This window comes from Hyperolius riggenbachi, chromosome 9, assembly GCF_040937935.1.
Source record: "Hyperolius riggenbachi isolate aHypRig1 chromosome 9, aHypRig1.pri, whole genome shotgun sequence".
Classification (NCBI taxonomy): Eukaryota; Metazoa; Chordata; class Amphibia; order Anura; family Hyperoliidae; genus Hyperolius; species Hyperolius riggenbachi.
The window spans coordinates 189,904,776-189,926,393 of NC_090654.1; the positions used below are offsets into that span (position 1 = coordinate 189,904,776).

General features: G+C 43.8%; 1 protein-coding gene across 16 annotated transcripts in view; it reads right to left on the bottom strand.

Annotated features, from left to right (window-relative positions):
• MAGI1 (membrane associated guanylate kinase, WW and PDZ domain containing 1) overlaps positions 1-21,618 on the bottom strand; it is an 869,123-nt gene that overhangs the window by 276,376 nt on the left and 571,129 nt on the right. The window contains exon 1 of one of the 16 annotated variants that reach the window (XM_068253820.1): positions 3,287-3,354. The exons of the other annotated variants lie outside the window; for them this stretch is intronic. The gene's annotated coding sequence lies outside the window, so the exon portion shown is untranslated. Of the gene's footprint in view, positions 1-3,286; positions 3,355-21,618 lie in introns of those variants that run through there. 16 annotated transcript variants of the gene reach the window in all.

Consider the following 21,618-nt stretch of genomic DNA (forward strand, 5'->3'; position numbering starts at 1 on the left):
TCATCACTCATCGATCCTCCAGCCCCCCGAGTTTTGTTTTCACCGACTTGCAAGACGTTGGCCGCGCGTCCTTGATCACACTCCAGTTACTGGGAGTGTCATACGCGGTACAAGGTTTTCTTGCTTGCGCAGAACGCTCCTGGCGACAGAAGCACAAATGTGGACGTGCACGGCCAGGACCGCGCAGTGGCCATCGACTGGAGGATCGTTCCATGATAGCATGGGCACAGGGTCGCTGCAGGGGGCTGATGGAAGCCCCAGGGAAGTTAAACTTTTTTTACGTTCATTTTAGGGCTGGTTCAGACGGACGTCTGCGTAGCGTCGCGTCTGGGGGCGTTGCGGCGGCTGCGCGGTCAGGCTTTCAGTAGCCTTCGGTCGCGTTCGGATGAGGTCCCGTTTTTTTTTCCCCTAGGGGAACATTAGCCGTCGTCTATCAACCCATACCATGAACTGATGAGTACCAAAAAGTCTGAAAGAGGCTGTATGCATGTTGGATTGATGTAGCTCTGTAAAATGTGTTATAGCTACAGGCTCACTATACACCAGCAGTTCTGGATGTGCAGCCTTGTTTTCAGGGGCATTAAGAGATGATTTGCATATTCAAGAGTGATGCATTGCAAATACCTTCTGTTTGAAGGGAACCTGTACTGAGTAAAATTATTTAAAATAAACTCACGAGGTAACTTCAAATGAACATTACATAGTTACCTTACCATCAGTTCCTCTCAGAAGCTCACCATTTTCTTCTGACAATGATCCCTTCCAGTCCTGACAACATTTTGTCAGAACTGAAATATATCAGTTGCTGTCAGTTATTTATCAGTTGCTGTCAGTTATAGCTGAGAGGACAACTGATGTGCCAAGTAATGTCTAGGTTTCCCTATGTCTCAAGTGGGCAATGTTACTGTTTAACAGTGTGCTGACCAGAAAGCTGTTATGAGGTAATGACCATTTTCAAAATGGAGGACGGAGAATTCCCTTGATCACAGTGGACAAACAGGATGCGAGAAAGGAGAAAGAGATTGAGGAGTAGACTACTTGGGAGATAAGTATGACTTGTGTATGTTTATTTTGACTTTTAATTTTCAGTTCAGGTTTTCTTTAAGTGCTCATTTCCACGGCCGGTTGAACTGTGTGCTCAGAAAGCAGTTACCAGGCAGCAGCGAGCAGTTACCAGGCAGCAGCGAGCAGTTACCAGGCAGCAGCGAGCAGTTACCAGGCAGCAGCGAGCAGTTACCAGGCAGCAGCGAGCAGTTACCAGGCAGCAGCGAGCAGTTGTGAGAGCTTGATAGGCTTTTCAATGCCTATCAACTGTCCGTGGAAAAGGGACCTTAAGAAGGCAAAATTACACTTGAAACAACTATGTAGCTAATATGGCCAGACTTTAGGCCTCTTTTCCACGAGCAGTTGATAGGCAAGTGAAATGCCTCTCAAACTCTCACAAATGCTTGCTGTTGCCTGGCAACTGTTCAGCTGCTCATGGAAAAGGGGCCTAAATCATGCAGCTTGTGATGTTCATACTTATTGCGGGTCTATGGCTAAAGGCATTAGAGACAGGCTCAACAGGACAGCCAGGAAATTGGCGTAGTTTAAAAGGAAATCAATATGGCAGCTGATCGGCTAAAAGATGATTTGATGCCACTGGGGAGGTTAGTGTAAGGCATTGGAGGGAAAAGGTTAGTGTTAGGCATCAAGAGGAGAAGTTCAGGCTAGAGGAGATGGGAGGTTATTGTCAGGCAGAGAGGGGAGGTTAGTGTTAGGCATCAGTGGGGGGGGAGGTTAGAGTTAGGTATAGGAAAGATTAGTGTTAGGCAGGGGAGAGGTTAGTGCTCTTCTGATTAAAGACAACTATCGCCAAAAATGAACTGCCAGGTTTTGGACTAGCCCATCTCCTCATGGTTTTCTTCATTTTTAAAAGCACGCAGTACCGTAAATAGAAGTTGCTCAGTCTAAATGCCAAAATAGTACGCAAACAAGTAGGGGGAGTGGCCTGCACCTTTGTATAGGCAAGTGTTTCTCAAACCTGTCCATGTGACTCCCCAGCGGTGCACGTTTTGCAGGCAGCCTAACTTATGCATAGGAGGCGTAATTAGTGCATCAGGCAGCTACATGGAATCCACCTAGCTGACACACTAATTACCCCACCTGTGCATAAGTGAGGCTGCCTGCAAAACGTGCACCATTGGGGAGACACAAGGACAGGTTTGATAAACAATGGTATAGATCCTTTCCAGACAGACCTTTTGTAAAGAACAAAATACTGAGACTACCACATGGAGAGAAGAGACTAGTACAAAACCTGTAAGGTCTGTGAGATTTCTGCTATCTACTCTAAGCGACAGCAACATAGGAGAAAAGTAATTTATGGCTTATTTTCCATTGGGGAAAAAAACAACAAAAAAATATACTTCTTATTTGTATGTGTTTACATGTATTTTAAATGTTAAATTTTTTTGCGATAGTGGTCCTTCACATTGTCTACCTGCCCCGTGAAATCAGCTGTTAGGTCTACGGGCCAATATGTATGTATCCAGCCTTCATAGCTAGTTTACTAAAGGCACCCGCTATGGCCTAGACCAGTGATCTGCAAACTTTGCTCTCCAGCTGTTAAGGAACTACAAGACCCACAATGCATTGTGGGAGTCTGACAGCCACTTTCATGATTCATAAAGGCAAATGCATTGTGGGACTTGTAGTGCAGATAACTGGCCTAGTCCACAGTTGCAATCTCTTGACAACTAAGAGTAGATGATAATACCTAACAAAAAAGCACTGGATCATTTTAGTCCCAGTAAAGCCCAAAGCCATAGTAAAATCAAACATCCTCTAGGACTGCTAGCTAGATACACACGTGACTTCTACTGTCTACACACCAATATTTACTACTTCATAAAAAGCATTAGTCAGAGTTCGCACATAACATTCCACGTTACAATTACGATGAAACACCTCAACACTAACCCCTGACAAAGCTGCTAATGAAGGAACTGCTGTAATTGGGGCCTGTGGCAGCACAGGGGGTTGTACTTCCTCCTCTGCAGTGAGGAGAGGCTGAGCAGAGCCCCCCTTAGGCAGCTGGGGATTTGCATAGTCTGAAGATTTACTGCATTGGGAAGCAACACACAGCAACACGTCTCTTGGCAAAGGCTCTTTACATCTCAAATTAGCAAGTCAAAAGATCTGTTTCTGGGCTGACACTATATAATGACAAATAAATGCTGGCAGGCGATCAATAAGCCAATTCCGCAATCTGTAAGCTTATTAAAATAGAAGCACAATTTCCTACATTTTAGAGTAAGGACCAGTAGACCTTTCCAATGAGGATGAAGTGTGTGTGTGTGTGTGTGTGTGTGTGTGTGTGTGTGTGTGTGTGTGTGTGTGTGTGTGTGTGTGTGTGTGTGTGTGTGTGTGTGTGTGTGTGTGTGTGTGTGTGTGTGTGTGTGTGTGTGTGTGTGTGTGTGTGTGTGTGTGTGTGTGTGTGTGTGTGTGTGTGTGTGTGTGTGTGTGTGTGTGTGTGTGTGTGTGTTTCCAGACTTGACAGTTTGCTGTCTGAGAAACTCATTGCATTTTGGGAAATAACAGCTTTTTCCAACTGCCAAGCAAGTAACATCTTCCTGTGTGCACATACTTCGGACAGTGGTGGGAGACGGGTGAGCAGGACGCATCGGTATGCGTGTTGCCGGGGTTTAGCGGCCTTGGCCTAGCGCCCATTTTTTTTAATGGGCGGGCCTTTTTACTAGTAATACTATAAAGATGTCATTTATTTGCTGTGGTTCAGGGATGAAAAATCTTCACCTTTGACTCAGTCCTATTTTTAGCATCTCAATAAAATGAAACATAACAACCAACATTTGTAAAGTGCTTTTCTCCCATAGGACACAAAGTAAGCTTCACTACTAATTACTGGTTTATGTATCCACATTTTATACATGTTTATAGTACTAAGGCAGCAATGACATGCTTTACAGAGAACATTAAGCCTTTCCCATCACTCCATGTCCCAAAACATGCCTGCAGTATGACACCTCTAGCATTGTCAACAAGACCACATTAATACTTTTTGCTGACTTTGAGCTGTAAACCCCCTTAGCACAAAAAGTTCTCCTTGTTTATAAGCACCATATTCCCTCCACCCTTCTGTAGCCCCCTACGTACCTTGGCTCTTTTATTCCACACGCAGCCCCCTATGTACCTTAACCCTTCTCTTCCATGTAAAGTCCTCCTCTATTTGTAGGCCTGCATTTATATTAGCCCCTGTCTTCCTTGTACAGCACCCTCATTTCCATTGACATGCCCCCAAGTGCAGAAACCTCTCCATCCTCCGCCCTTTTTATCTATAGTCTCCCATGTGCAGTAGCCTCTCTTGACGTGCACTTTCACTTAAAGAAAACCTGAACTGAAAATTAGAAGTCAAAAAAGCATACACAAGTCATACTTAACTTCCATGTAGTCTACTCCTCAGCGTCTTTATCCTGTCCCGCCTCCTGTTTGTTCACTGTGATCAAGGGAATTTTCCGTCCTCAATTTTGAAAATTGCCATTACCCATAACAGCTATCTGGTCAGCGCACTGTTAAACTGTAACATCGCCCACTTGAGCCATAGGGAAACATGGACATTACCTGGTACATCGGTCGTTCTCTCAGCTATAACTCACAGCAACTGATAAATAACTGACAGCAACTGATAATCTTCAGTTCTGACAAAATGTTGTCAGAACTGGAAGGGATCATTGTCAGAAGAAAATGGTGAGCTTCTGAGAGGAACTGATGGCAAGGTAACTATGTAATGTTCATTTGAAGTTACCTTATGTGTTTATTTTAAATATTTTTACTCAGTACAGGTTCTCTTTAAAGGACAACTGTGACGAAAGTAATATGGAGGCTGCCATATGTATTTCCTTTTAAAAAATACCAGTTGCCTGGCAGCCCTGCTTATCTATTTGGCTGCAGTAGTGTCTGAATCACACCAGAAACAAGCATGCAGCTAATCAGATTTGACAGTGCAAGAAACATGCATGTTTAGGGTCTATGGCTGAAAGTATCAGAGGCAGAGGATCAGCAGGACAGCCAGGCAACTTAAAAGAAAACAAATATGGCAGCTTCCATATACCTCTTTTTACAGTAGTCATTTAAAAAAAAAAAAAAATAGGGAAAAAAAAAATGTCAACGTTTATGTTAAATCAGTAGGGCAGGGATGTCTAACGTCAGTCCTCAAGGGCCAGACCATACCAGTGATTAAGATGGTATAAGAAATGGAGAAATGTGTTCTTGATGAACCACACATTTCCTGATTCAGTTGAGTCACATTAAGGCTACTTGCACACCAAGACGTTGCGTTAGGTGCTACGTTAAGGTCGCATAACGTGCACCTAACACAACGTATGGTGCTGCAAGAGCCGACGGTAGAGTGAGCCGCGTTAGGCGGCTCGATTCCTATTATGTCTCCCAGAGTGGCGGTGATTGGCCAGCGGGACCACGTGATGCGGAGCGAGACACTCCGCATCACGTGGTCCCGCCGGCCAATCAGCGGCCGCCAGTGCAGTGAATATTAAGTAGCCATGTGCGCGGCTACTGTAGCTGGCTCTCCCCGCCTCCTCTCCGCCCCCCACTGCGCATGTGCAAACAGTCTAACGCGGCTATAGCCGCTGTAACGCCGTAGCATGCTGCACTTTCCGGAGAACGTGCAGCGTTACATGTAACGCAACGTGGGCTGTGTGAACAGCCCACTTGTGTTACATTGCTGAGCGTTGGGGGAGCGTTGCAGGCGCACTAACGTGCGCCTGTAACGTCTTAGTGTGTAAGCAGCCTTAAGTTGTGTCAAAACTTAAGCAGCCCATACACTCAGCCGATTTTCTGGCCGACCGATCGATCCCGATCGATCGATCAATCGATTGCAAATCGGTTGGCCAATCGACCGATCGACGGCCGATTTCGTTCGATTTCGATGGATTTCCATCGAACTTGCAGGGTGGAAAATTTAGGTCGATCTGATGAGATTGCTTATCAGTTTGCATTGGCCTTAATGGAAATCTGATGGCAAAAGAATGCCATCAGATCGAATTTCAATAGATTTCAAACTGAAATCTATTGGAATTCTATCCTGGTAAAAAATGTTCTAAAAACGCATCAGATAGATCATCAGATGCATTTCTTATCTATCTGCTGCCAATCTGACGAGTGTATGGGCACCTTTAGTCTTAAAGAGACACTGAAGCGAAAAAAAAATGATGATATTATGATTTGTATGTGTAGTACAGCTAAGAAAAAAAACATTAAGATCAGATACATCAGTCTAATTGTTTCCAGTACAGGAAGAGTTGAGAAACTCCAGTTGTTATCTCTATGCAAAAAAGCTATTAAGCTCTCCGATTAACTTAGTCGTGGAGAGGGCTGTTATCTGACTTTTATTATCTCAACTGTAATTGAACTGTTTACTTTTCCTCTGCTAGAGGAGAGTTCATTACTTCACAGACTGCTCTGAAAGACTCATTTTGAATGCTGAGTGTTGTGTAATCTGCACATATTATAGAGTGATGCAATGTTAGAAAAAAACACTATATACCTGAAAATAAAAATATGAGAATATTTTCTTTGCTGCTAATCCTCTAGTAATTAATTATTCATAGTACACAACCAATTCATTATATCATATATTTTTTTCGCTTCAGTGTCTCTTTAAAGACTTAAAGGGACACTTAAGCCAGGAATAAAAGAAAAAAAATCAGTTTTACTTGCCTGGGGCTTCTACCAGCCCCCTGCAGCCGTCCCATGCCTTCGCAGCCACTCACGGTGCCTCCGGTCCCCGCCGCCAGCTAGTTTCATTTTCGCTGACAGGGAGTCGGCGGGCTTTCTGCACCTGCGCAGGCCTGGCCATGAGTATCCCTCATGTTCGAGTCCTCAATAGCATCCTGCACAGATGCAGAATGTTATTGTGGACTGTAACGTGAAGAAAAATATGGCCTGTCAGCGAAAACTAAACTAGCTGGCGGCGGGGGACCGGAGACTCCGCGAGTGACTGCGAGGACACGGAACGGCTGGAGGGGGGTGGTAGAAGCCCCAGGAAAGTAAAACTGATTTTTTATTCCTGGCTTAAATTAAAAGACCAGAGTTGGACATCCCTGCAGTGGGGGGTGGACTACAGGAGTAAATGGAAACATTGAAACCCATGTAAAGTTACATATATACTTCAAGTCCATGCTTTCTCTCTCCCTCTCACTAGTTGGATAACATATGGCCTAAAATACCAAAAAATACCATTCAGTGAACTTTAACCCGAGTAAAATTATTTAAAACAAATATATGATGTACCTGCCCATGAATTATACATACTTAAGCCATCAGTTCCTCTCAGAAGCTCACCATTTTCTTCTTACGACGATTTCTTCCAGTTCTGACAAGATTTTGTCAGAACTGAAATATATCAGTTGCTGTCATTTATCCATCAGTTGTTGACAGTTACAACTGAAAGGACAACTGAATGAGCAAGGTAATGTCCATGTTTCCCTATAACTCAAGTGGGCGATATTACAGTTTAACAGTGTGCTGACCAGGAAGCTCTTATGGGGTAATGGCGATTGTCAAAACGGAGGACGGAGAAATCCATTAATCAAAGTGGTTAAACAGGATGCAGAAGATGAGAAAGAGATTGAGGAGTAGACTACACGTGAGGCAAGTATGATGTGTGTATGTTTATTCTGACTTTTAATTTTGAGTTCAGGTTTGCGGTAATATTCTGGCTATCAGCAGTGGTCAAGGGGCCACAACTGCTTCCTGAACTGGACAAGTGGCAAAATGGCTCTCATTTACATGTTTCACACATCTGTGCCATTACATTTCTGTCCACCCCACCACAAAGCCATTTGGGTAGGGTGTTTAATTGGCAGTTTGACACACCCTTCTACCATCCCCCGTAGTGTGAGAAAACATGTTAAAGTAAGCCAGACTCCAAGTAGCATGCGGACTGACTGTCCACGCAAAGCAGCTATTAGTACAGGCATAAGAGCTTGTCCTGGATGTAGTGGATGCCTCACCCTTCTCTGCCTGCATCCTGACATCCACCTTCCCTTGTCTAGCCTGGAAGGTGGGTTTGAGTGGTGATGAGCAAAGGTGTGCACTACATGCAGGTCAAACTCCAACTTTACTGATGCCATTACATAGAGCTTGTCACCTAGCAACACTGCATTACAGTAATGAGGATGAGAACATGGATGGCACTGAGAAAAGCCAATGTGCTACATACAGATAGGCTTAGTTTAATAAGTTTACCTTCACAATGGAGTCAATAATTGGCCTTTTTAATACCTATATGTGATTAAAGGGACACTTAATCCAGAAAAAAAAAATGAGTTTTACTCACCTGGGGCTTCTACCAGCCCCCTGCAGCAGTCCTGTGCCCTCGCAGCCACTCACTAATCCTCTGGTCTGGTCCCCCAATGCCAGCTAGTTTCGTTTTTGCCGACAGGTCCATCAGGACTGGCCACGCGCAGCTTTCTCCGCATTCCCGACTGTAATTAGTGCTATCGCGGGCCGCAACGCGTACAAAAATACGCGTTGCCGCATTACGAACTCATAGATATGCGGCAACACGTATTTTTGTACGCGTTGCGGCCCGCAATAGCGTTAATTGCAGTTGGGAATGGCAGCGGGGGACCAGAGGATTAGTGAGTGGCTGCGAGGGCACAGGACTGCTGCAGGGGGCTGGTAGAAGCCCCAGGTGAGTAAAACTCTTTTTTTCTGACTTAAGGTTCACTTTAAGACCACAAAGATACATCCAAGCAACATTAATACTGTGCTACACTGCTACTTTATTGCTTACCCTTCTATCAGGCCCAGCTGTGGCATGTACATGAGGCATATACAGGATGGGACAGCTATCCTGTCAGGCACTACTATATGGCTCTAAACACCAGTAGGGATGATCAAGGAGATGCTAATTTTTCCGAAATTATGCAAAAATATGCAGGTTGAAAACGGACCAATACGTTTCAACCCAGGTTTAAATTGATTGGTCCATTTTCAAGCTGCATACATTTGCATAAAAATTGCATAAATTTGCATCAACTCGGAATAATTTGCATTTCTGTGATCATCCCTAAACACCGGAGGCTCAGAGCATGGTCACATGGAGGAAAATGCATTCAAATGAGGAAATGGGTGGAACCAAAGCCAAACTCCAGGGCCTGACACTTCTGTGGTAACAGCAGCGAGAAGGCAGGATGTGGATGCAGCATGAAACAGATATACAATGCAGGTAAGTATAAGTTACTCAATTGCTTCAGGATCTGTGCCTATAAGGACACCTGAAGTGAGATGTATATGGAGGCTGCCATATTAAATAATACCAGTTGCCTGGTGTCCTGCTGATCTTTCATGTAACAGTAGTATCTGAATCACGTACCTGAAACAAGCATGCTGCAAATCCAGCCAAACATCCTGTCAGCATGCTTGTTCAGGGGCTATGGTTTAAAGTATTAGAGGCAGAGAATCAGCAGGATTGCCAGGCAACTGGTATTGCTTAAAAGGAAATAAATATGGCAGCCTCCATATCCCTTGTGTCCTGTAACTGTAAACACATACATGCTTCCGTCAGTTGTGGCTTTATCCATCTCTCTACTGAACACATTCCCCATTACATCCTGTCTCTGTCTGGGGTTCCCTTGAGATGACATACGCAGAAATCTTTCCACTGAACTACCAGCAATAAAAATAAAGTGAAAATGGGATTGAACGCTTGCACAGGACAGAAGGAAAACAGAGAGACATGCACCCTGTATGTACAATAGTTAGAGAGTTTAGCCTGTCTAATTCCCCCTCATATATGACTAATAATTTTATTTCTCAGCTGTGACAGCTCAGGAATCTCCTGCAACAGCAGAGTAGCTAATTTGTAAACATAGGATGTTAAAGGGGTACTGAAGTAAGAGGTATACGGAGGCTGCCATATGTATTTCCTTTTAATCAATACCAGTTGCCTGGCAGCCCTGCTGGTCTATTTCTCTGCAGTAGTATCTGAATAACACCAGAAACAAGCATGCAGCTAGTCTGGTCAGATCTGACTTTAAAGTCTGAAACACCTGATCTGCTGCATGCTTGTTCAGGGGCTGCCAGGCAACTGGTATTGATTAAGGGCTCGTTTCCACTATCGCGAATCTGCATGCGTCCAACGCATGCAGATCCGCACATGTAATACAAGTGGATGGGCCTGTTTCCACTGTAGCGTTGTTGAGGTGCGTTTTTTTCAGCGTGAAAAAAAACGCACAAAAGAGCCAACGATTTCGCCTGCGTCGGGAATCCGTGCGAATCGCCGCTAATGTATTTAATAGTAAAAACGCATGCGTTTGTTACATGCGTTTTTACCCGCGATTTCGCGTGCGATTTCACACCTTTTTCAATTTTATTTAGCCCTGGCAGTGTCATGGTTAATTTCGCATGGCACCCTGCCATGCGAAATCGCATGCGAAATCGTGGGTAAAAACGCATGTGGAAACGCATCCGCATGCGTTTTTACAAGCGTCGGAATGCGGCCGAAATCGCGTCGCAACAGTGGAAACAAGCCCTAAAAGGAAATAAATATGGCAGCCTCCGTATACCCCTTACTTCAGTTCCCCTTTAACAATATGTCTGCTTCCATTAAAAGCAGAAAGTAGACACTACAGATTTATTTCAGGTTTTGCATCTGCTGGAACAAAGAAATGTTTTTCTTTGAAGGTTATTATGCTGCTGCGCATCTTTTAGCAGAGAGGAAATTTAGGTTTAGGAAACACTTTAGAATCAAGCACAAATATATAAATAAAAAGCTACTTTGCTACTGAATGTATAACTAATTGATTCAAGGCAACCTGTTATTCTGCAGGATAAACATAGGTAAAAAAAAAAATTCACCCCCCAAAAATACCTTACCCCATATAACAGGCCGCAGGCTGAACCTTCTTAACGGATGACGAAATTCATTATAAATGTGTGCAAACATGGCTAGTGATCAGCAATCTCCACACACATTGGGCTCAATTCTGGTAGTGTTTAGTACATAATTACCTCATGGAATTGGGTTTACCTCATAAGGGAAATCAACTTTTGAATTCTGGTAGTTTAAGTAATGTTTTACCTCATGTAATTTCATGAGGTAATTCATGCGGTAATTTTCTACTAAAAATGTGTGGTATTTAGTAGTGAAATACCTCACACTTGAATTCTGACGTAAAATAAGGTGCGTGTTTGCATGTCTTTTACCTCACATAATTAGACCTACCTCTACCACATGATAAATGCAGTGCTGTGACAGAATTGTGATATCAGTCACATAACATGGAGCCTTTTCAGCTTGTTCTGTGTTCAGAGCCCCCATATTTTGCTGAAATAAGTATAAGTGATCTGACCAACAATCCCCCCCCCCCCCCCCCCCAGCTTCCATTTTATTTTAAAAAAAAAGTGCTCCAAACCCTGTGCAATCCTTCATCTGCTGCGCCCCCCCCCCCCAACATTACCTTTCCCAACCTCTGGATGGAAAAAAAAGTAAAAATGCTCCAACCCACAGCCTCTATTTTTAAATAAAATTAAGTAAAACCGATTTCTCCCCTTCCTCCTCCTCTGGTTAAAAGTGCTCAGAGCCCCAAGCAGCCTCTAAAAGTAAAAGTGCTGTAACCCCCTCTCCAGACCCCCAGCTTCTAAAAGTAAAAGTACTCACACCCACAGTCTCTAAAAGTGCTGACCCCTCCCCCAGCCTTTAAAAGTGCTCCTACCCCCAGCCTCTAAAGGTAAATGAGCTGGATTTATTTTTTTAATGGATGCCTATAAATTTACTTTTCATAGATTGCTACATAATCAAATACACCTTCCCTCCTCAAAAAAAAAAAAAACATCTTCCAAAGACTATTCTAACTTATGGAAGACAATTAAAGACTTATTTGCTGCAGGCTTACCACTGAAATACCTCATGTTTTACCTCACTCTATGCATTTACCACATGTTTTACCTCATGTTCGGAAATGGAGAAAAATCTTTCAGAATTGATAAAAGAAGAAGAGGAATATACCTCATGAGGTATTTTACCTACCAAAAAATATTTACCTCACAGAGCTACCAGAATTGAGCCCATTGAGATCCTTTACATTTTAACTCACCAGTCAGCAAGAGCAGATTTCTGATTGGCTTTAAAGACTTCCCTCATTTTATATTATGGTCTAATGATGTTATACACAATGCCATAAATTATGCCTAACCCCTAATTAGATAACGATATAGAAAAGATATCTAGTCATATAAACACCCTGTAAACATATCCTAAATATCTTTTAACTGCTTACTAAGAAGGCTGGAGGAAATGCCAAGATGTATCTAATGTAATATATAAGCAATTACATGTGTTTATGGCTTAGTTGTTATGCTAGGTTAGATACTGTTTAAAGAATAATGGGTTCAATGGTAACAATTTAACTCAAATGATCATAAAACATGTGAGGCCTCTGGCTCTGACCTATTTTAAAATCTTCTCTGTGAATCCTAAAATGACCAATCATGAAAACACAACCACAAATTAATGAATAAGGCATATTATTACGATCTCTTATTCATAAAGTGTCAATATATTACACAGCACAGTACATAAGATTTGTCCCCTCCATCCCCATTTTACTAGGGGAGTGGAAGGGACGGGTAACAAATCTTCGAGTACAACAGTGATACACAACAGAGGCAATGTCATACAGGATTATGGAAATCTTTTATGCAAATGTATGCACCTTAAAAAAAAAGCACCTGATGAATTCTGCCAAACTGGAATTCGAGTAGCCCATTTTTAAGCTGCATAATCTTCAGATCTGCATAGTCCTCAATGAACTCGGATAAATGTGCATCTCATTGACCATCTCTAATATAGTTTTGGTCAATACTAAAAAAACTATTAGGGACAGTTAATGAGATGCAGTTGTATGCAAATGTATGCAATCTGAAAATGGTCTGAATAACGCCTTTGCAGGATTTACCATAATTAGTCTTTTTTCAAGCTGAATAGAATTGAATACAAAATGTGGATAAGTCTGCACCAACTTGGAAATATTTGAATGTCAATGACCGTCCCTAGAGAATAGGTTAAGAGAATAGAATTGTGGCTGATTATTGATGGTTAAGGGCTCGTTCACACCCAGGGCGTTTGCCATTTTTTTCAAGTGCCGGCGATTTTGAAAATCACCATAAAAAGCTTGTGCAAGGATTCCCTATGAGAGTGCTCACATCTGAGTGGTTCGTTTCTGATCCGCTCAGCAGAGCGCTGCCTGTACCATTTTCTGAGCGTTTTTGCTCAATGGAAGGTATAGGGAAATCGCAACGCACTTGAAAAAGCGCTTTGTATAGCGATTTCCCCAGCGCTTTTAAGAATACATTGTATTTTCCGGGTTAAAGGGTTCACTTCCTGACGCAAGTCAAACAAATCGCTCTGCAAAAGCGCATTATACAAAATCACAGCGCCCAGCTAAGCTACGGGAGGAGAAAAAAAAGCGCAAAAGAAATCAAAAATTGCTGCAGTTAGCGATTTCAATTTTAGATGTGAACAAAGCCTTAGAGAATAGAACTGTGGCTGGTTATTGATGGTTAAAGGACAACTGAAGTGAGAGGGATATGGAGGCTGACATTTTTATTTCCTTTTAAGCAATACCAGTCGCATGGGCGTAGCAATCACCCCTGCAACCCCCGCCATCGCAGGGGGCCCAGAGCCTTTGGGAACCTCTTCTTCTCCCTCTCCCTAACCTCAAGTGCACCAATTAGCAAAGAAACCTCTCCATTAACTGACGAAAACAGTGTTCAGGAGCGTGTGTGGTTATTTCCTGCTTCGAGAGGCTGCTTTACAGCAGAACTCTCTCTGCTGCCATTTGCTGGCTCCCGATCCATGGGGTTCAGGGAGAAAGGGGGCTCCATGCGATCATATTTGCAGGGAGGCACTACTTAGTCTAGTTATGACTATGACCAGTTGCCTGACATCCTGCTGATCCTCTGCCTCTAAGGGCCCATTCACACTAGAGGGTTTTGTCGGCGATTTCGGCAAAGCGCTCAAGCGCTAGTGCTTTTTAAGGCGCTAGTGCAATAATACCCTATGGGCTCGTTCTTACTTGGGCGATCTGTGTGTGAATGGCGATTTCTTCACAAACGAGGCAAAAATAAAAATAAATTAAAAAAAAAAAAAATCGCCTGAGCAAAACACTAGCAAAAGCGCTAGCGTTTTGCATTTAGCAAGTGTGAATGGGCCCTAATACTTTTAGCTATACACCCTGAACAAGCATGCAGCAGATCAGGTGTTTCTGAAATCATTCTCAGATCTGATAAGATTAGTTGCACGCTGGCTCCTGATTTAGACACTACTGCAACCAAATAGATCAGAAGGGGTGCCAGGAAACTGGTATTGTTTAACAGGCAATAAATATGGTAGTCTCCATATTCTACTCTCTTCAGGTTAGGACAACTTATTTTTATGCCACTTTAGATTTGCTTTAAAGTTTCAGGCACATGCTAGAGGAGTCTCGTCTGAAGTGAGAATGTAGTGCGAGTACAGCCTCCCTGTTGTGTCAAAAATATGGAGAGCCAAGGGGACGCACTGCTTGTCCAGTCTGCGTCATGTTATCATTCATCCCTCCTCCTCCTCCATATCAACAGGACGTGTCACAAGGCTTGTAGCCTCATAACGCATCTGTACAGCATTTGGTCACCCAATTCCTGCGTACGAGGCCCTTTGTGCATGTATACACACATCCAAAAGTTACCATGGGCTTTTTCTAGGCCAGCACTGGGCCACATCCAGCCCGCATGCGCTGTTAAACCGGCCTGCCAAAAGACGGATGGATTCCTCTCCTTCCTTCCTCCATCCCTGCAGAGTCTCCATGGCAACAGGACGTCAAGTGATGTGACATTGACGTCCTAAATGCGGCCCAAGCTGCATAAAGATTGCTCAGCCCTGTTCTAGGCCCCTGTAGTCCTTCAGGTTCCTTGCTGTCCTCCTGCTGTGCCGCTGATACCACATTTGCTGTCCCGGCCAAACACACAATTCCTTGCTTGTGCTTTGTGGCCAGCAGCATTCTTCCCATGTGCAGTTTGTAAAATTTGCAACTGTGCATGCACAAAAAACACTCCTGGTCATGGGAGCATGATCACATACGCGGCCCTGTCTGCATGCCCCCTCGCAGTAGCCCACAACTGAGCCAGTCGCAGACTTTAGTTGGGGGCATAGCAGCACAACTGTGTGGCCCAGGAAGACAGCGAGGGACCTCAATGCAGGGCCTGGAACAAGCCCCAGGTGAGGTAAAGCTCAATTTTTTTGACCACTTAAGATCTCCTTTAAGACCATATGTAAGAGTTTTCATTCACAAATCTGAGATTTGTTTTCTAGAAATACACTCCTAGATTTTCACATGATGTGGCAAAATGGTAAATTCCTCTCAGATCAGAATCGGATCAGCGAGGTATCGATTCCTCTGACACACATTACATTGACAGACTTTCACCAGATTTCAGAATTACAATGTTCGATGCAATGCTATAGGCAGTCAACAGACCATCACTTCTGACTGAGATTTTCCACCCTATCCAATCGATAGCAGAGTGATTGAATCTACCGGGAACTGAATGGGAAAATCGTTGCATGTATGGCCTGAAGTGCTGATAACCGTTCATAGGTATGTGAATAATCCTCTCTAAGGGCCGTTATCACTTGGGCAATTAGCGGGTGATTCCCACTAATCGCCAAAGCACTAGCACTTTTTAAAGAGTTAGCGCAATACAAACTTAATGGCATTGATCACACTACCATGATTGCCATCGATCATGGGCGATTTGGGATTAGTGACAATCGCATGTAGTAATTTGCCGCAATTCTGGAGCAATCGCGATTTAGTGCTTCAACAAAAGCGGATTATGAACGCTTGGGAATCACGAGATTGTACAGTGATTGTACCGTGCCAATCGTGGTAAAATCACCCGTGCTTAGCGCTAGCGTTTTTGTGCTTGCTACTGTGAATTGGCCCTTAGGGCTGGTACACACTCACAACTGATGTCACCTGTGGGAGATAAGGACCTGATCCCTTAGGCGACATCACTGGCCCAGGCTGCAAACACAGGGTCTAAGCTTAGTTGCTAATGACGCTCTGTGTTGCTATACGCGCGGATGACTTGATTGAGAGACGAGCATCGCATGCGTGATGTCACGTGATAGGCGGGGGAGCGTTGTGAACTTAGATGAGATGGGGGGGGGGGGGTTAATGGCGTCACTGGGGTTGAGTAGAGCCATCCAATGGATTGCACGTTGCTTGGGGGCGCCGGTTGCCGTACACACGCCTGATTGTCGGCTCAGGCAGTCCTTATCGGCCGCCTCAGCCAATGTCAGGCGTATGTATGAGGCTTTTTTAGGCTTAGTTCACACAGCAAAATTCACTTTTTGAATATATGTGTGATTTTGCACATTCAAGATGCATCAGTCCCAAAAAATGCTGCATGCAGCATGTTTGCGCTAAAAAAAACCCCAAAAAAACAAAACACATATGGCAATTCTACATTAATGCTTTGCCGAGACAATCACATCACAATCGCCCCCAGTGTGAACCAAGCCACACAGCTTTGGCAGTAGGGCGGATCCATCCGCTCTGCAGGCAGGATCAGCTGTTTGGGAGCCTACTGTACGTTCTCCGGGTCTGCCTTGCTGCGGGGCCTCTGCCCGTCCCCACCGACGCTGGCCCTGCCCTCCCGGGCCCAAGGGTGACCTCCGGGCACTGCTGGCTGCTCCAACACCCGCTGCATTGCCAGACATCTCTGCTCGGCCACCCACGTGGAGATCCCCAGTGCGAGAGTGGCTCCGCTGGCCACTCCAGAGGCAGTCTCCGCCGACTCCAGCCTGGTGGGCCACCCACGTGGAGGAGCTCCTCTCCTCTGAGCTCTCCCGCAGGCCAGGCCTCCCTCGGTGAGGCCACTGCCATGGAGATCACCCCCACATTCAGCCCTCAATCTGCGGCCATGTCTGATCACCCCACTAGGTCCCCTCTGCCTGCAACCAGGTCCCCTCTGCCTGCAACCATCATCAAATGGACTCTGGACCTGACCAGCCCAGACCGGGCACCAAGCCTTTTCCTTTAAACTCCTTCACTTTACACAGCTCTCTCAGTTGCTTTCTCACTTTCTCTCTCTCTACTTTCGTGGACAAATCGGTGCACCTGTCTTGTTGGGAGCGTGTCGCTGTGTAGCGTCCAGTGCCGAAGATGGCAGCGCTCATATCAGCTCTCAGGCTGCTCCTCCAGTCCCACTCTTTTCTGTCCCTGCTATCAATGTATTTGCTGTGCTGTGTTTTGTATTTACGTTAAATGTACGTGTGTGCTGTAATGCCCTGTTTTGCTTTTTATTTTTGCTTTTATATTTTATACGTATGACCCATGCTTGACTGCATGTGATGCTGCACTCTGCTTAATTGTACGCACAAGCTGTAATGTTTTTTTGTCCTATGTATGCTTGTCCTATGTATTTGCCATGCTTAACTGTATGCTATTTCTTGTCTCTTCAACAACGACCCTGTATGTGCCAAAACCAATTCCGGGTACAATCCACCGATTGTACTTGGCGATAATAAATTCTGATTCTGATTCGGATTCTGATTCTGATTCTGAAGGCACAGGGGAGATAAAGCAGGTGGTCAGACAGACTAGCAGAGTACAATGATTTGTGTAGACTGTGGTTAATAGGTAGGTGTTTGTAAAGAAAGCCAGGGGTCCTCCAATCTCTCTACGGAGCTAAAAATGAAAATGTATTTAAATTGCATTGTTGATAAGAGGGCAATTTTGAAGAAGAAATGTAAGCAGGGCTGTGGAGTCGGCACAAAAATCCACCGACTCCAATTCCTCAGTTTAGGATTCCACCGACTCCTTATTTGCATATTATAATCTTGTTGATTGAAAGTATGTAACATGAAATTCGTCTCTTAACTGCCAACGTTTAGGAAAAGACAACTGAAGTGAGAAGGATATGGAGACTGCCATATTTATTCCCTTTAGTCAGACTAAAACTAGTCCTTGGTAAGAGTACTTGTAAAAGGTACAGACCCGAACAAAGAACATTATCAGGCCCTAGGCAATGTAACTGTGGGTACATGTAAGAGTGATGTGCAGGTGCTCTGCAGGGGAATGAGGTGATTCTTACTCTATTACACATTCTTCATGCACAATCTGAACCAGGTTTATGGGTGATAGACAACACCTCTGTGTTCAATGTGCACAACATTCTCAGTGGATTTCCTTGCAGCTCTGTGGAGAGTGCATATGTAGAGTATAGTACTACTGTGTAACAAAGTAAACCTGAGACAGATGAAATTAAAGTTTTATCCGTACCTGAGGCTTCCTCCAGCCCCCTTCAGGCTAATCAGTCCCTTGCTGTCCTCCTCCGCCACCTGGATCTTCTGCTATGAGTCCAGGTACTTGAGCCAGTCTGGCGTAGTGCGCATGCGCACACTCCACCGCCGGGAGCATACTACACCTGCGCAGCACTATTGAGCAGGTGCAGAATGCTCCTGCCTGTGGAAGCGGCATGCGGCCGAACTGCGCTGACTGGCTGAATTAGGACTCATAGCAGAAGATCCAGGTGGCGGAGGAGTACAGCGAGGGACTGATTAGCCTGAAGGGGGCTGGAAGAAGCCCCAGGTATGTATAAAACTTTTCTTTTCATCCTTCTCAGGTACCATTTAATTTGTAGTCACCAAAGCAAATTTTAACAACATATCAAATTATTTGATTTCATGAGCAAAGAGAGTGCGTACATTTGCATAAATCAGAATCAACGCAGAATTATTTTCATCTCATTGACCATCTCTATTCGTGACACGGCTACACATCAGGCTTTATTCTTACAGCATAGGTGTTGTTTCGTGTATGTACAAGAGATTCCTATGTTCACATCATATGTACAGTCACAATTAGATGTGTATATCTGACTTTAAAAATACGAGGACTGCTTTATTGAAGCAGCACAAGTAACTAATCTTGACTAAGCACAGCTATTACTCTATGTATAATTTATGATGACTATTATCTGAGAAATAGAACATTTTATCATTTTCTATTTTAATTACAGTTTAAATTCATTAGGAGTCGGAGTATTTTTTCCCGACTCAGACTCCAGGCACCCAAAATTGCCCCAACTCCGACTCCACAGCCCTGAATGTAAGTACACTTAAATCATCCAATTATGGGTTGCAGCACAACAGTTAAAAATCTTAATTACAAGGGTGCCATTATATTGCAGTTCTTGGATAGATTCACAAACTGACTGCTCATCAATGTTTCTGCTGGGGAGCCAGCCTTGTGAGTCACTGTTAATCTTGATCAGGGAAATAATTAACGTTCTGATCCCAATAGTGACTCATGACTGAAAACGAAAATAAAAATAAACAACATTTTGCCATAAGGGTCTGTGCGCCGATCTCACTGACCTATATTTAGGTACGAAGGTTTGCATCCTACAAAGACACAATATGGTGCGAGTACAGCACAGAGGGTTTGTGTTGACAGTTGCTAAATAATATAGCAAACAAGAAATCTGATTGTTTAAAAACAATGAGTCACGTCGCGAGAGCAGAGGGGCTGTGCAGATTGGGTTAAGTCTGCTTTCCAATGTGCTGCATGGCAAAATGTCAACACTGCTCTGCAGCAGTGCATTCTGGGAATGTTAACAGAGCACCTAAAGCAGCTACATGACTTAATACAATGCTGACTAGATTTTTTTTCTAATTATATGGATATTTAAAGAAGGATTTGTCATGTTATGGAGGTTTTTAAGCGCTCTACTGTTGGCGACAAGGAGGATGAGAACAGCATGATCCTGAGCAAGAATGCTTCCATACCCCAAATGACATTGAAACAGCTACTTGCAGTTTTGTAAAAGTGTCCATCAAAGATACAATGTAAGGCCTCTTGCACACTGCAAGCAATTCAGATTCCGCTTTTTAATCAGTTTTTACCTCCAATTCAGATTCAGATTTGCAGTGTGCAGGGAGCAAACTGCAAATCTGAATCTGAATCGGAAGTAAAAACAGATTAAAAAGCGGAATCTGAATCTGAATTGCTTGCAGTGTGCAAGAGGCCTAACAAATGTTAAATTGGTTACCAGTAATGGTGCCAATTGAGGAACAATTGTGTCGCTCATCCAAATTTCAAAACGAATCTTTTGTTTTGATTGGATTGCTCATTTTTCCCTCTGTTAGTTGGCCTGAATGATAGTTTCCGATCGACCGAAACGATTGGAATGGACGGTCAATCGTTACCTTTTAGTGTCATCAGAATCTTTCCACAGTAAATGGTATCATCCTGATTCAAAACTTCTTGCCAATATCAGGGGAAAGCCATTATCTGTATGGTTTTGGGACGTGGGAGAAATCCACAGTGCCCAGAGGAAATATGGGGAACACATACAGGCTGGGTGCACACTTGCCAGTGCGGACAAGGTCGTGTTTTACTGCATATGAGTTTGCGCATTTTTAGTGAGTTTTGTGTGTTTGCATTTTTTCCCGCACATGCGTTTTTCTTGCGTATGCTTTATGTGTTTTATGCAACTCACTGGGAAGTAAACAGGAGGCAGAAATACAAACTTTTTTTTTTAATAAAAAAATGCATATAAAAACTTGCAAAATGCACTAAAACACAATTCCTCTGCGTCACCATTGACTTTCAGTATGTGCGTTTTTGAAAACATGCGACAAAAACCAGCATTTTTAAAAACGAACATTGCAGAACGCAAGCATTGCATTTTTTCATGTGGCCTATAGACTTGCGCGTTTTTCTTCTCAATTTTTATTAACTTTTATAAATTTTTATAACAAGAAAGAGGGGAAACAATCATATTAGGTCACAGACCATCATATAACAGAGGTTTGACACAGACCAAAATTAAGTCATTGTAAAGTCCAAATAAAGAGGACGTGTAGGAGTCCTGCCAAAGCATCTCATCCAGAATCACGTAGTATAGCTGAGGGCAACGTCACAACATGGTCATAGGCCAAACCGGTAATACTAATTCTAGACCAACGGGCCTAGGAATAGAAGGGCAGCAAAAGAAGAGAACAGAAAGAAAGAGAAGAAAGGGGAGGAGAGGGGGGAGGGGCAGAGGTGTGTGCGTCAAGAGTCACCGCTAGTTGCCATTGAATCTTACAAGTTACAGGGTTCAATCCCTCAAGGGAGACCAACATGCAAACGTCAAGGGTTCCAAGTTCTATCTAATCTGTCCACCCTATCTTCTAGTACAGCCGCCATTTTTTCTTGGATCATGAAAGCTGTGACTCTGTTTTTCATCTCAACAAAGGAGACAAACTGTGTTCTCCAGGCTCGGGCTATGCTCTGCTTAGCTGCCACAAAAATGAAGTGCGCCAATGCCTGTTGGTCTCTATTGAGGGATTCTATTCTAAAATGCAACAGGGCTGACCATGGGTCTCTATGGATGTGGCCCTTGTAGAGCAAATAAAACAACCTAAAGATTTTAGACCAATATCTGGGACTTGTGCGTCTTTGCTTCGTTTTCTGCAACACTAGCATTTTTTGCCTAGTGTGTTCCCTGCAACAAACTGCATAGGATAGTGTCCTGTCAGATCTGAAACAGGGGACTCGAAGGCCT